Here is a 15,275-nt window from a genome sequence, read left to right on the forward strand (position 1 = left end):
TTATGTCTACTTATTCTGTGAAGAGAACTTGCTATCCCTGTATATGAAAACCCACACCTTACTATCCCCTTGTATGAAACCCAGACCCACACACCAAAGCAGCACAAAATCCAAAAAAGGAAAAAATAGAAAGCTAAAACCCAAGGTATCAGAGTCATACTCATGTTGGTCTTTTTTCCCCTATTAAAACTATATTCTATATTCTATATAAACCTATATTCTTTGCTGCACCAGTGACACTGCTTCAATAGGAGGGATTTTTTGGTGACCAAGCAGTGCAGTAAATAATTTCTTTTCAGGGATGAAGAGAGAGTATATTATCTGCCAGTCAAGAAAAGACCCTGAAAGATGGACAAAGAAGATCAATAAAACAGAGAATTTGTCATCTCTCTTGACAAATTGTGCAAATCTCAGAAAAAAGCAATTTGTCTTTTCCTTTCCCTAGCAAATCTGTGACTGGGATGATTCCATCCTGTCTACTGGCTACCGCTTTAATAATTCTTCTAGGAAAATGACATCCTTTCATTTAATCAACCTTTTTAAAACAATCTATTTTCTATGTGGCAATAACCAATATTCTTTCCTATTAGTTATAGAAAGTATGAAGGACAAAAGCTGAATGATAGCTCCCCTCTAGGGAAGGGTAAATTGAAGGTTTTTCAATGGTACTTCAGTGACTCAGGACCCTCCAGTTTATTTAAAAAATAATAGTAAAAAACTTTAAAAGCCAATTTTTTCAGCTTCTTAGTGAGTTGACAGATTTGAGTCAAAAACAATTTTATCTTCAATCTCACAAAAGTTTAGTTCCCAAAAGTTACAATATACAAGGGTATCTTAACAGCAGAAGGGAACCTGAAATGATGTCTAAACTTTGAGCAAATAAAAAAATTAAGTCTGACTCTGTGAAGCTAGGGGACTGTCGTGGTTTGACATGGAAGTGATTTTTTTCCAGGAAGTTGGGTCAAACCAATCAGTGGTCAGGTTTGGATATTGGCACCTGGAGTGACCACTGAAAGTATGGACACGCCTCTGAGAACACAGCGGGTTAAAAGCAAGAACTCCCAGGAGAACTCTCTCTTTTGGTTCCGGTCGTCAGAGAGTGCAGACGCTCCCCTGCCCGGCCTCGGGCTGGGTGGGGGAGGGGAAGCCACGCGTCCTTGCCCAGGTAGGCCGAGGGGCTGAGGGTCTGGAACCGAGCCAGCTCCTGGACGGAAGGGTGGAGAGAAGTGGAGATGTCTTTGCGCCCCCCCCCCCCCCCGCCCCCCGCCAAGAGGGAAAGAGACAGAGAGCCTGGCGGCACCTGGAAATTTGCCGGCAGAGGAGAAGGAGAAGGGGGGGGAATGTCCAGCGTGGGAAGCGGAACATCGGACCGAGATATCAGCCGTCCAAGGAGTCTGAACTTTTAACCCTTTCCAGGAAATGAGGGCTTTTTAAAAGTATTACTCCTCCTTGATTTGTAGTGGAAGAGAGATAGTCCGGGACCTGAGATGTTAGAAGAAGAAATATTTAGGTGGGAGGAGATGATGAAGTAGCTTTTGGCTGGACTTTTCTTGTTAGCCATGGACTGAACCAAAATCTCCTGCAATGGAGACTGCAGTTTAGGGGGATGCAGTGGTGACCCAGGGAGACCTGTTTCAGCTTCAAACAGCACAAGAATGGCGAGAAACGAAGAGAGCTGAAGAGGGAATGGTGATACGCTCTGTCTTCAGGAAGAAGATGAGTCCTGTTTGGACCCCTCGGCCCCAGGGGAAAATGGGGGGGACTGTAGTCCCAGGATGAGAAACTGAACTGTTGTATCTTTGGGTCTGTGGCAAAGCATCCTTAAAGGAGCCCTATGAGCAGTCTGTCCATGCACGGTGGTGAGAGCACTGTGACATGGAATGGAGAGTGTCACACTGGCAGATTTTTCTTCCGGGCGGTTGCCATGTGTGACAGGGAAACACAGGGTGGCAGCTGTGTTTCCTGGGGGGTCTGTGGTACAAGAGAGACTTCTCTCTCTCTTGATAGTTTGAGTATTGATTATCTAAAGGGTGGTAATTTGATCAGGAATCCCGGGTGATGTTTCATGCTGGGTGTTTTTGGAAATTGGGAGGAGGAGGGGTGTTTTAAAGGGTCTTCATCCTGGATTTAGTTTATGTGTTTTCTGTATTAGTAGTAGTTTAATAAAGTTTTTTCCTTTGTTATTAAGCTTGGGCCTGCTCTGCTCTGTTCCTGATAACATCTCACAGCATTTATTTAGGGAAGGTGCATTTTCATGGGGACGCTGGCATTGCGCCAGTGTCCAACCATGACAGGGACAAAGCATAACTCATTTTTTTTCATACAGAAACAATAGGTTTTTTCCACTTATGACAAGAATACTGTGTTTCTATGGAGTTTTGATTTGAAATTCTGGACTTGTTTTAGTTTTCAGAATTTTTCCAAAGACTGATTTTATGTCAGAAATATATGGTGGAAAGAAGACAAGTTGGCATAGAAATACTGGATTATTAAAAAAAAAAATCAAAAACCAAAAAAACACCATAAATAAAATGACAGAGATGCTCTGGTTTAGTTTTTTTTCCAAAGAACTTGTAAGCAAGATTTAATTTTGAAGGATAACAGTTATTACTAAATCTGTATTTGTCTGGCTCATGTTCTTCCAGATACCTGTTCCTCCAGATTGTGGCTAGTTAGGGACAAATCAACCCAGGACTGTGCATGGCAAATTGAACTTTGCTTAGCTAACACCAGTTGATAATTGTGCCTTTCATATAATCACAGAATCACAGAATGTGATTGGAAGTGATGAACCAGGTAGGCCACAGTGAGTCATCTGGTCTAACCTCCCTGCTCTGCTCAAGCAGGGTAACTCTAGAGCACATTACGTAAGGATTGTGTCCAGATGGTTCCTAAATACCTCCAGTGAGGGAGAGTCACAAACTCTCCAGTCTGTTCAGGTGGAAATTCCTGTGCATTAGTTTCTGCCCATTACCTCTTTTTCAATTGCTTGGCATCATCGAGAAGAGCTTGTCTCTATCCTCTTGATGCCCTCCTTTCAAGTGCTTATAGGCATAATTGATCAGGTCCCCTCTTGGTCATCTTTTCTCAAGACTGAAAAGCTCCAGCTCCCTCAGCCTCTTCTCATAAGAGAGATGTTTCATCTCTCCTAATCATCTTTATGGCCCTCCAGAGGCCCCATTCCAAGAGTTTTATATCTCTCTTGTACTGTAGAGCCCAGAACACAAAACTCCAATTATAACCTCACCAGGGCTGAGAAAAGGAGCAGGATCACCTCCCTTGACCTGCTGGCAATATTTTTCTCAATGTACCCAGGATCCCACTGGCCTTCTTGGCTCCCAGGACACACTGCTGTCTCATGGACAGCTTGTTGTCCACCAGGACCCCCAGGTCCTTCTCTGCAGAGCTGCTTTCCAGCAGGTCATCCCCAGCCTGTGCTAGTGCCTGGAATTGCTCCTCCCTAGGTGCAGGACACTATTTGTGCCTTTGTTGAATTTCAGGCAGCTTTTCTCTGCCCATCTCTCCAACCTGTTGAGGTCTTTCTGAAGAGCTGCAGAGCACTCTGGGATATCAGCCACTCCTCCCAGCTTTGGATCATCAGTGAACTTGCTGAGGAGGCATCTGCCCTGTTGCATCCTGGGTTTGGGTTCAGATTAGGGGTTTTGATCTGTGTTAGCTAGCAGAGTTTTGTGTACCCCCGTGCACCCCCTGTGTTTCCCCCCCTGTGGTGGTCAGCTCCGGGTCCTTTACCATTGGAACTTCCCCCTGTCACTCCTGTAACCACTCCCCGTCCCGTCTGGAGATTTCTGTGCCCATCACCCCATTCCTGCCATCCCCATTCACCACAGAGCCTGGGGTCTGCCCCTGCCACATCCCCATTGGTTACCCCGATCCACGTCACTTCCCTGTAGCCTGCCCCCATAGGGCGAGGAGGGCTTCTGCTCTCCTCATCCCGACCCCGATAAAACCCTGCGCCTCCGGGAATTCGGGGCCATTTTTGTCCACACGGAGTTGGGAGCGGTCTGCGGCTTCTCCATCGTGTCTCCCGCGGACATTAAAGCCTTCCAGCTGCCACACAGACGGATTTGGACAATTCCTTCACCTCTTTATTTTGTCCCCTCGCGCCGATGGCAAAGCGCGGCCAGCGCGCCCCGGTGCGCAGCAGCAGAAGTGCCTGGGAATGGCGACAAGCACCGGCCCTGCCAAGAGACAGAGGCGCCCAAGCCAGGCACTCGGGAGGTGACCGGGACCGAGAAAAATAAGGCATTGTCACACTGCCCTCCACCCAAATCATTGATGAATAGGACAAACAACGCTGGGCCCAGTATGGAACCTTAGGGAACAATACCAGTGACAGACTTCCAACTTGTGACCCTCATTCAGCCAGTTCTCATTGTCCAGTCATCCAGTCCACACCTCCTGAGTTTGTCTATGAGGATGCTGCAAGAGACAGTGTCAAAAGCCTTGCTGAAGTCAAGGTAGACAATACCCACTGCTCTCCCTGCATCTATCCTGGCAGTTGTTTCATCATAGGAGGCAATCAGGTCAGTCAAGCATAATTTATCTTTATTGAATCCATGGTGACTACTGACCACCTTTTTGCCATCTGTGTGGATAAAAATGGTCTCCAGAATGAGGGACTCCATCAAATTTACAGGGATTGAGGTGAGGATAACAGACCAGTAGTGCTTTAGGTACTTCCTGTTTTTGAAGGTTGGGGTGACATTTGTTTTCTTCCAGTGCTCAGGCATTTCTCCTGGCCAAAAATGACCCTTCAAAGATGTTTGTAAGTGGCCATTAATATGGTATCCACCAGCCTTCTCAGTCTTTCTGCTTGTCTTTATAGAGGGGCAGGTTGTAGTCCACACCAGCATCCCTCTTCATCTCTGGAGGCACAGACACTCCTGTTAGTCACATTTGCATCTGTTCTCAGTGTATTCCCTCCAGAAGGACCAGGTAGACAAGACTGGTCAGTAATGGCTTCTATTCATCTTGACCTTTATAGGGTGGTGATGAAAGGATTCTTCATGTTGTCAGGTTTCTTAGTTATCTGTGTCTTATCTGGTACCAATTTAAAATATTCAAATGCCTTATTTCTCTTCTGTCTCTGATTGAGGAATTTATATTATGTGCAACACCAATAGAAAAAGGTAATCCTTTCAGAATTATATAATGGTTTGTAGACAAACTTAAGACGAAACATTTTTTGCTTAGTTGTTGCATTCAGAAGAAAAATCATGCCAATATTTCTATTCTGATTGTACTTCAGAAGTTGAGGGAGATGTGTGCTGTGTGGTGCCATATTGTCTGCATGTGTGTGTGTTTGTGCACACAGGTGTGTGTGTGTAGGGGGAGATTTCAGTGTTAAGCAACATGAAGGAGGTACCTGCAAAATACATAATACAAAAGGTGAAGACCTATTTTAACCATGATACCTAGGAGGACTTTACTTTTTATGTAGCACTTACAATGCTAAGCAATGTAATTGGTGCGCCAGTTATGGGATGAATGGTGGTGTATTTCAGTCCTGGGAAAAAGAAATCCTTGCATTTGTTCCTTTTTATAGGTATTTACAAGGGGATGGGGACAAGGGGATGGAGCTGGATGGAGCTGGATATGAAGAACATATGGGTCAATAGTCCCCACAAATGAAAATGGGTTGAGGTTTGGCTGAAAACCCATTAAAACCAATTTATTTCCCAGAGATATAGGCTCTATAAAATATTAATTAGTTTTTTTATTTATTGAAAAAATAATTTCTCAAGATTATGTATGGCGGCCTGGAGTCCTGGGAGTCCGTCAGGCCCCCGAGGCAGCAGCCGCCGTAGGTGTCCCGGATAGCACTGTGCTGATGAGGCGCAGCCTGCCTGGGCCCTTGGGCTAGCTCCCAGCCACAGGCAACTTTAGCGAGCACTTGTGGAGTGATTTCAGCTCTAGTGATTTCAGCTCTGTGCTCGCAAAGTGCCTCAGCAGACGCAGGGATGGAGAGAGGTGAAGGCTGTGTGGAGTTCTGCGGAGATGTCTTTATTGGCAGCTTCTGCAAAGGGTTCCAGTGACGGCTCTTCCACTGAACTGGGCAGAGGTGAGGGTTTAAGTAGGCTACTGAGGGATTGGAAATTGTCCTGTGGCTGGGGTCGAGGAGAATGTGACCTATAGCCTTACAGAGAGATAACAGGGGCCTGAGTGCAGAAGAGGGGCAGCTCTGGTCCATTCATCATGACTCTGCATTTCTTATCTTAGGCTAGTGACCGCCATGGAGGCCTTGCAGGGCCTCTGACTGCTACAATTATGGGAACTAGAAATATATCTATTATCTATTTAGTAGTCCTAAAAAGAGATTCAAGTTCTTCCAGTGCTTTTAGGATGCATTTCAGTTGGTGCCTGAGACTTTAAGCTAAGAAGTGTTTTATGTACAACAAAGTTTGCCATTTGATGGTCTTAGTAATAAATAGACAAAAGGATTGATTAAGACCCATAAACATTGTCAGTATTTTTCTCTTTTGTATTATGCCCTGAGGACAGCACCATGGTCTTTTGAAGAGTGGTATTTTATAGAGCATGAGATTTCTGTTCAATGAGGTTTGAAGTTTTTATTGTAGTATGATTTGTGAAGTTTTCTTTTACTTGTGGAAAGGCCACTTATGGTCATGTAGCACTGTTGTGCACAACTTCCCAAGGGACTGCCTAAGACTATGCTGGTTGAAACCACCAGACACTGGCAGCATATGACTACCATCTGCATTTAATCCCTCCTGCCCACCACGTAATCCTTCTGCCAGTCTCTAGGATGTGAAAGACAGGAAAAATCACATGCAGAAATTAAATGGATGGATCCTGAGATTTTGAACAGCAGCAGTGTCAAAACAAAATAACTGGAATATTTAGCTGTCTCATGGGCATAACATGGTAATATTTTTGTACAGTTTTAGAGCTATTAGGGTTCCTTAGCATCTGTTACTGGAGATTTTTGGAGTGTTCCAGGACGCAAAGCCCACAGGCAGATGAACTGCTTGGATATACACAGATTATCATGCAAGGTAGTTTGGAAGCTTTCTGCACGGTGCAGTCAGTGCCATGTGGAGAGGAAAAACTTCTGTGACTAGTGAAGCTGCTCCAGAGAAGAAAAATAACTTAATATGAATTACCTTTCATTACAGTTACAAATTTCAGATACTCCTCAGCTTTGATCCTGACTCAGATACCAGGTTGTCTTGCACATTTTTATTAAAATATGTCTACTTCCATCTCTCCAATGGCATAAAAATCCTTGCTGGATTCAGGCAGAGGGAAGACAAACTAGCTGGTATTCTTGAATTAGTTTCCAAAGTGTAATGATTTCAGAAGAGATATCTTTTATAATGGCTGAATATTCAGCGCATATCCACATTGTTACAGCAACAGGATTATAAGTATTTGTTCAACAGAAGCTTGGGATAAAAATAGTTTAACAGGTCTGTCCAGAAGGAAATTAATCAAATCCCAGTAAATTGTGCAATTACAGAAGTGCTAGTATTCATCAATTTTGTGGTGGATTTTTGTGCTGTAAAACGTATCATGCTGCTTACTGAAAGAAAATAGACCTTCATGTCTCCAGTGAGCATCTGTGTATGTCTCACTAGCAGAAGATATACTAGTGCACTGACTACTCCCTAAAGTAACAGGAGATTATTTTAGTACAGTTCATTTTTTATTAAGCACAACAATTAATAAAGTACCTAGGCTAACATAACAATTCTCAGCATCTGTTTTCTAACCTCTACAGAGTAGTAAAACATAAATTACACTAAAGTTAAGTATTATCATCAACACCTGCAGTTCCCTACTATTTTGATACAAAAACACATGAGCCAGAAAATAATTAGAAATGCAAATAGAAAACATAAAGGATACTCTGGTAGATGAGTAATACAGGGTAAATCCTCAATGAGATTCTGCTTAGGAGTCTGATTTACTCTGATTTAGCACAAATGATGGCAGAAGGAGAGAAAAGAAAGGGAAAGAAAGTAGAGAAAGATAATGTTAAAAAAAATTCATAGTCCTAAAATCCCCTTAAAAAAAAAAAAAAGTGCAATATTTATTTTAAATTACTCACTGGCTTGCCTCCAAATTTCTAAATGGATTTCCTTTTCTATAGTGATGTGAATCAGATTTTTTTTTTTGAAAATATTATTTCTTAAATTACTACTCAAATTGATATCTAAAAAACAATGGGAAATCTGTCAGCAATTAGCTGAGATTTAACTTTTTTTTTTCCTTTGGAAAAAAGCTGGGTCCTTAGCTATAGGTCTTCTAGGAATTCATTAATCGTGACTGCAATAAATGTCATTAGAGACAATAAAATTAATGTATTTGTATACATATGTAAAAGATACTAAACATATAGGATTTTAACTGTACAGATCTATTGTAAAAACATAAAATTAAAATCATAGCAACTGTATTAAATGAAAGACAAAAATATTACTTGGATTTGAACTTGTTTGACTGTGTCACTCATTTGGTCTTATTGAGGTGCTTGTGCATTCTGTTTGTTCATATGGTCACTGTCAAAGGCATGTTCAGAATCAACAGGACACATACTTTTTTTGGATTTTGTTTACTTTGCTCTTCTGTTTGCTTTATCATTTTCCTGCAGTATGATCATTTCTTCTGGAACTGGTCACCACGGCTTCCATACATATCTCATATATTGGTAACCTATCTTATACTGTTGACAGTTTAGCTGTAGTGAAAAAGCATAAAATATCTGAAAATTATGGTTTGGAATAATTTATTTGTTTAATTTGATCTCTGAAGGGAGAAGGCAATAAAATGCTCACAGAGAAAGTACAATTTGCTTGAGAAGTAGTTAATAAATAGATCCTCCCTTAGTGGAGAAATGTTTGACACAATCTCTCCTATGCTGATAGCCAGAAGTTGCTTTGTTATTTTTATCATTTGTATTGACCATTTTTTTAGACTCATTTCCTGAATAGATAAGGTATACTTTGAAAACACTGGTCTTCTCTTGGAAGGAAACAGCTCAAAATGTTTAGGAAAAGTCAACAGAAATAATGAGATTGTAATAGGAATAAAAGCAGGAGCTGCATGACAATTTTGCAAAATTATGGTATTTCTGTTTTTTTTTTTAATTCAGGATATACTTTTAAACTATTTCTTTTTCTATGTGAGCAAATCACATTTCAGAAAAAGAGAATGCACGCAAAGGCAGAGTTAAAAGTGATCAAAGATACTGTGCTATTACAATGAACAGTGACATAATAGTGTTATTTCAGTATGAGTGCCTCACTCCAAGATCTTGTCAGTTGTAAGAGAGCTAATTTTATCATCATACAACAATGAACAGTATTCTGTATTTGGATTAATATATTGCTCCAATGTATGTGATGGCATTATATTCAAAGTTTATGTGTGTGTGTGCTGAGATTTGTTGCATTAGTGTCTTCTATGCAGGTTGATTTTGCTTTGTTTTGTTGAGTCAGGTTTGCAGTCAGAGTGTTTGAGAATGCCCCATGTTGAAGCATACATCAAGAAACAGCTGTTCTGGAGAATTGCCATTAGACTTCCCCTGTCTTTGGAAAGAAATAGTTACTTCTCATGAGCACAAATGCTAATATAAAGAGGGAAAAACACACCAAAAATACAACATCTGAAATGTCTCTTTTTCAGATGTTAAAAGGATATGTTACCCACTGAGAAATGAAAGTATTTCATAGCTATTGTGGAGGCAGCGCATATAAATGTACTTCAACAGAGAGAATCCCATACAGCTCTAAGATTTCTCATGTATTATTAATACTCAGGTCTCGATATTGTTTAATCATAGTGTGAATTTGAAGTACTAAAAATACTTTGATTTTAATATTATGCAGGCTTGCAAAGGCATTGCACTGTTCAAAACAAGCTTTTCTATGTCAGCTCCTTGACAAAGCTCTGTTCAGGGTCTTGCTGCTGGTTAAAAACTTATGGAAATGATACCTTTTTACCCATGAAAACACTGCTGGATTTATTTGGATCAAGACTGTGACTCCCTCATCCAAACTTTTATAAATAACTTAATATTCTAAAATATAGTTTAAGAATAACTTAATATTAAGAATAACTTAATATTAAGAATAACTTAATATTCTAAAATTTCTCTTTTGAATACAATTATACAAATATCTTAGAAAGTAATATAAAGAAGTAGACCTTTATTTGGAGATGTCCAGGGTTAGTTTCTGAATGGACTTTTCCATCTGTACTTATTTATCTATGTGAGTTTAATAATGTAACTATATCTTCACATGTTGAAATTATTAATTAAAGTTCACCCAGCCCCAAGCCATAAAAAGTACTCTTTGGATGACAAAATAGGTGATAGCTTCAATAGAGCACCTGGAAACAGAACTATGCTCAATACTGCAATTTAATTTTTTTTTTCCTAGAGAGATTTTTCTCTTTGTTTTTTTTAAAGCACCTTTGTTTTACAAAGATACTGAAGGTCTTTATGACAGTGACCTTCTTGTAGACTGGGAAAAAAAAGGAAAAAGAAAAAGAAAATTACTTATTATCTTAGCACCTATAATTCCATATAAAACCTAATGCCACAAAACATTTATTCTAATTTGAATAATATCTCCTGAAACTATTAAGGATGTTGTTTCTCACTAGAAAAAATCTTCATAATACAAGACATGTAGAGTATCTGGTGATGAAGGAGTTTAAATGATAATAATTGCATTATCAATTTTTACTTAATATGTTTTCCCCCATTTTTAATAATAAAATTATTTAGGACTGAAGTCTTACATGTGAAGAAAAGGGCAAAGTGGTGCCAGTGTGTTGCACTATGACATGAGAAAACACACACTAAATGCAAAAGAGGGAAGAAAAGAGGAAGTGCGCTCCTCCTTTGTTTCTCCCGGCTCCGGGCAGCTCTGGCCTCTGGCTCCTATTGGCACTGCCTCTCTCCGGAGACCGGGTTTGCCACTTGCTCCCACGTGCTGCTGCCGCGGCGCACTGGTCGGGGCTTGCCGGGTTCTGTTGCCCACGCAAGGGACGTTGGTAAAGAGCGAAGGAATGTCCAAATCACCCATGAGGGAAGCGGGAAGGTTGTAATGGTTGCAGAGAGTTGCGACGGAGAAGCTGCGACCTGCGCTTCCAGCGCCCGTGTAGGGGAAATGGTGACTGGGACCCAGGAGGAGTGGGGTTTTATCAGGGGCGGGGCGAGGGGAGCAGGAGCCCCCCCCCCCCCCGCCCAATGGGGGCAAGCGCCGTGGTGATGACGTGGACCACGGTGACCAACGGGGATGCGATGGGGTGGACATGGGGCTCTGGGATGAACAGGGTCGTGGGATCGGGGTGACAGACACCAAATGCTCCAGATGGGATGGGCAGTGGTTACAGGAGTGATGGGGGGAAGCTCCAATAGCAGGCAGCCTGGAATGAGCCACTGTGAGGAGAGGGAAACATGGGGGGTGCACGGGGGTACACAGAACTCGGTTAGCTAACATAGATTAGAACCCCTAATCTAAACCCAAACCCGGGATGCAACAAAGAAGTTTATTTTCTGACTCTGCAATATATAGAATTCCAAAAGTTACAGTGATTGGAGGGTGAAATTGCCACTTCTCCAACCACACTGGTCAAACCAACAGTTCATCAATTCTCTCCTCCCACAAAGAATGCAAAACAATCATTGTTTATATGAACAGTGTGTGAGAACTCCAGTTGAAATAGGTAAACATCAGAAGGCATAGAAAACTTTTAGAAGAATTTTGAAACTTTTAAAAAAACAAGGCAACACCAGTGTTTAATGTATTTGTTTAAAGCTGAAAGTCCTGGCAGCACACAAACAGTGTCATAAAAAGAAAGGTGCTGCAGGCTTAAAACTTCAGTGACGGTCTTCCCTCTTCATGAAGACGTGGCTTTCTAGCACTGATTTTTTTTCTTTCTTTGTACTGCAGTATTAAGATGAAGACCTGGAAGACACATGGTTGCTAGAGGCAACTCATTGCTGAAATGCTTATAGCAGATCTTGCAAAATTAATCCCTATTTTAGAGTAATTTCTTTAAATGTCAAGGGCACTTTGACATGGATGTGTAGTCTTAAGTACATAAGAATATGATAAAATCGTGTGGACTTTTCCTTCTAAGATTTTATTGTTGCTTCAAATCTCTATCATATCTAGGTGAGATAGAGCTAATTTTCTTCATAGCAACCTGTATGGTGCTGAGGTTTGGGTTTGTGACTGAAATACTGTTCGTAACAAAATGATATATTTGTTATTGGTGAGTTGTGCATGCACAGCATTGAGATTTTGTTTTTCCACACTCTCCACCCACAACAAAAAGGCTGGAAAGACATTGGAGGTTGGTAGGGAACACAACTGAAGCAGCTGACCCAAGCTCACAATAGGAATACTCCCTGTCATATGATGTCATAAAATATATGTTAAACTAGTAAGTAAGAAGAATAATATACATTTTATTTAATATGCATTTTTAACGCATATGCATATTTAGTATACATTTTATTTAATTTTTGTACAATACATTTTTATTGAGACTGTTTTATTTTCTTTAAGCCTGTAAAATTTAACTTTTGTCCTTCACCAGAAAATTTTTTTCTCCATCATGCAAGGCCAGGTAGAGAAATTAATAACTCAGTGCCTGATTATAACACTGTACTAGACCTGGCTAGCAAAGAATTATTTTTCTTCATAATAGAATTTTTTTATAACATAGAATTTATTTTCTTCATAACATGCTAGTTTGTTTATTTTATATTGAATTACTTCCTTTCCTTTTCCTTAACTTACTGAGAATGGAGGGAGACATGACTGAGTGGCTCTGGGGTGCTCAGATGCCCACTGGGGTTTACCCACAATAGCGATTATTAATAATTGAAATGCTATATGGGAGAAGTAATATGAGACAGCCTTGATTTAAACACAAAACTGACATTTATGAAAATGAGTGACTGGTTGCTCAAACCCAACTTTTCACAACAAACAGTCAAACAAAAATATGGAAAAGTAAATAATTTCTTATATTCTACATATTATTTGAGTCATACTGATTTAAGTAATGGACCCATTTTAATAGCTTCATAGAAAAATATTTTTACTGGAAGAGAAAAATCAATTTAAACGAGAAAAAGAAACACACTGTCCAAATGAAATGTTTTGTCTATTTCTCCCTATAGAAAGGGTTGTTTGTAAGTGTTCTTTTCAACTTCTGAAAACTGGCTATTAAGCTGTAGGCGTACAATATTTACATGATTTTTTTATCCCTTCTTTTAATTTCAGAATTGTAGATCCTTAGGATTCTTGAAATATTTCAGAAATGTAGAATCTGCGCTTGATATTATACTGTTCTGCATTACTCGTGTTCATCATCCAGATTTTTTTTTGCTCTAGCATCTTCATTATTGCTGTACATATTAGAAATTCATCCAGATTTAGAAGATAACTATTTGCAACCAGGAAGCACACTACTAGGTAGCAGAATGATAAATAGCTAATGTTTTTAGGAAAACTGTTGGGTTGGGTTAGGTCAATTTTTTCTAGGAAATGCCATTTATATTAATTATTTTGGGAAAACTTAGTGTCTTGATCTTTAATAATGCTAAATTGTCATTGCTGACAACGTGGATGGTATGAAAACCTTATGAGTGTGAATTTCAATTGGACATTACAAGCATGACAGCATAGGCTGATAGAACTGATATTCAAGCTCACAGTAGGCAAAATTACTTGAGTAAACATTTATAGACAGACTTTACAAATGCCAAATAGATTTTATAATCCAATATATACAGATCTACTCACATCAGTTTTCTCAGTTTGGGAGACAAACTCTCGGGCTACAGAATCAAGATTTTTAAAGAGCAGCTGTTTCAAATTCTTCTTATCTAAGACAACATGTTGACTGAACAAGTAAATTAAGCTGTAGGAATAGAAGGATCTGGCTCAAATTCCCTTAAGGATGTGAGGAAACACAGAAACACAGACTAGGAATATTGGTATAGTTTTTCAGTGGCTCCCATATTGCTTCTTCAGTATTTTCCCATTGTTTTGTCACCTAGAAGAAGGAGTTTCTTCCTACAGAAGAAGCAAATTGTAAGCTTCAGAGACTCACTAGAAATAGGAAATGTTCTGAGGCCAGTTGAAAAGCTAGACTCTTCTCTCATGGAAAGCCCATTTCACGAATTACTTTGCCAGTACTTTTCTGAAAAATTATTACCTTTTCCTCTCATTAAGTTTTGTTATGTTTTCTACTTCTTCTTTCCTGACGCCATGGGCTAACTTTGGTTTCAAGGCTTAGCTCTTGCTTAGCACACAGTTTCTTGGTGCCATAGATACAAAAACACCTTATTGATTCTTTGGTCAGTTTTGTTTCTTCTTGCTCTGTGGAGTGCAATTCTAATTTCAGATGAATAGTCCTTATGTGTTCAGGCATATTAGTTACATGGGGGAATTAGATTTTCTGTAATTATTTCCCTTTTGCCCATGTGATATGCTCAGATATTCTGATTTAAAGGAATAGTTTCCACTCTTTGCCTTTCAAAGCATTTTTTCCCCAAGTCCATTTAAGAGAAATAGAATACATAATTCAGTGAAATTCCTTTCAAAACCAGACTGATAAAAGAAAAATATATTTTTGAAGACTATCAAAATCCACAACAAAACCAAATCCTATACACTCACCTTCTTCCTTTATTGCTGTGAGATTAATAATTTTCATTAAATTGAATTTTGTCTATTTTTAGGTTTAATTATGAAAGCTGTGTGGTTAGGATTTGGCATGTATTGTCCATCCTTGTGAAAAAAAGGGTGAAGTGGATGAATTTTTTTACTCCAGATTTTGTAGATTATCTTAAGCTTTCTTCCAGATTTTCCATTTGATCTTCCATTTGTGACAAAATTACAATTCAATTGTTCAGAGATATATACCTTTTACCTGCAAAAGCTTGTTTTTTAGCTGACTCATTTACACTGCTAAACCCTCAAAGAGCATTTTGCTTTGAAATAAGAATATATGTTATATACCCTCAGAACTGTGTCCCAGATAATCTTACTCATGAATAATTGCTACCAGCGGAGAAAACAAAGGTAAGGTTATTTCAATTGTTGTGAGAAAAAGGATTAATGTAGGAATGCAAACAAAAGCACAAAACAATTCAACAAAAGTTTAAAATTGCTGCAAGATATCAGACTGGATTTGATAAAATATTGCTTACTCTCTGGGACACAGCCACAATGACTTTAGAAGTGATGCCTTATTATTCA

The sequence above is a fragment of the Vidua chalybeata genome, chromosome Z, assembly GCF_026979565.1.
Source record: "Vidua chalybeata isolate OUT-0048 chromosome Z, bVidCha1 merged haplotype, whole genome shotgun sequence".
NCBI lineage: Eukaryota > Metazoa > Chordata > Aves > Passeriformes > Viduidae > Vidua > Vidua chalybeata.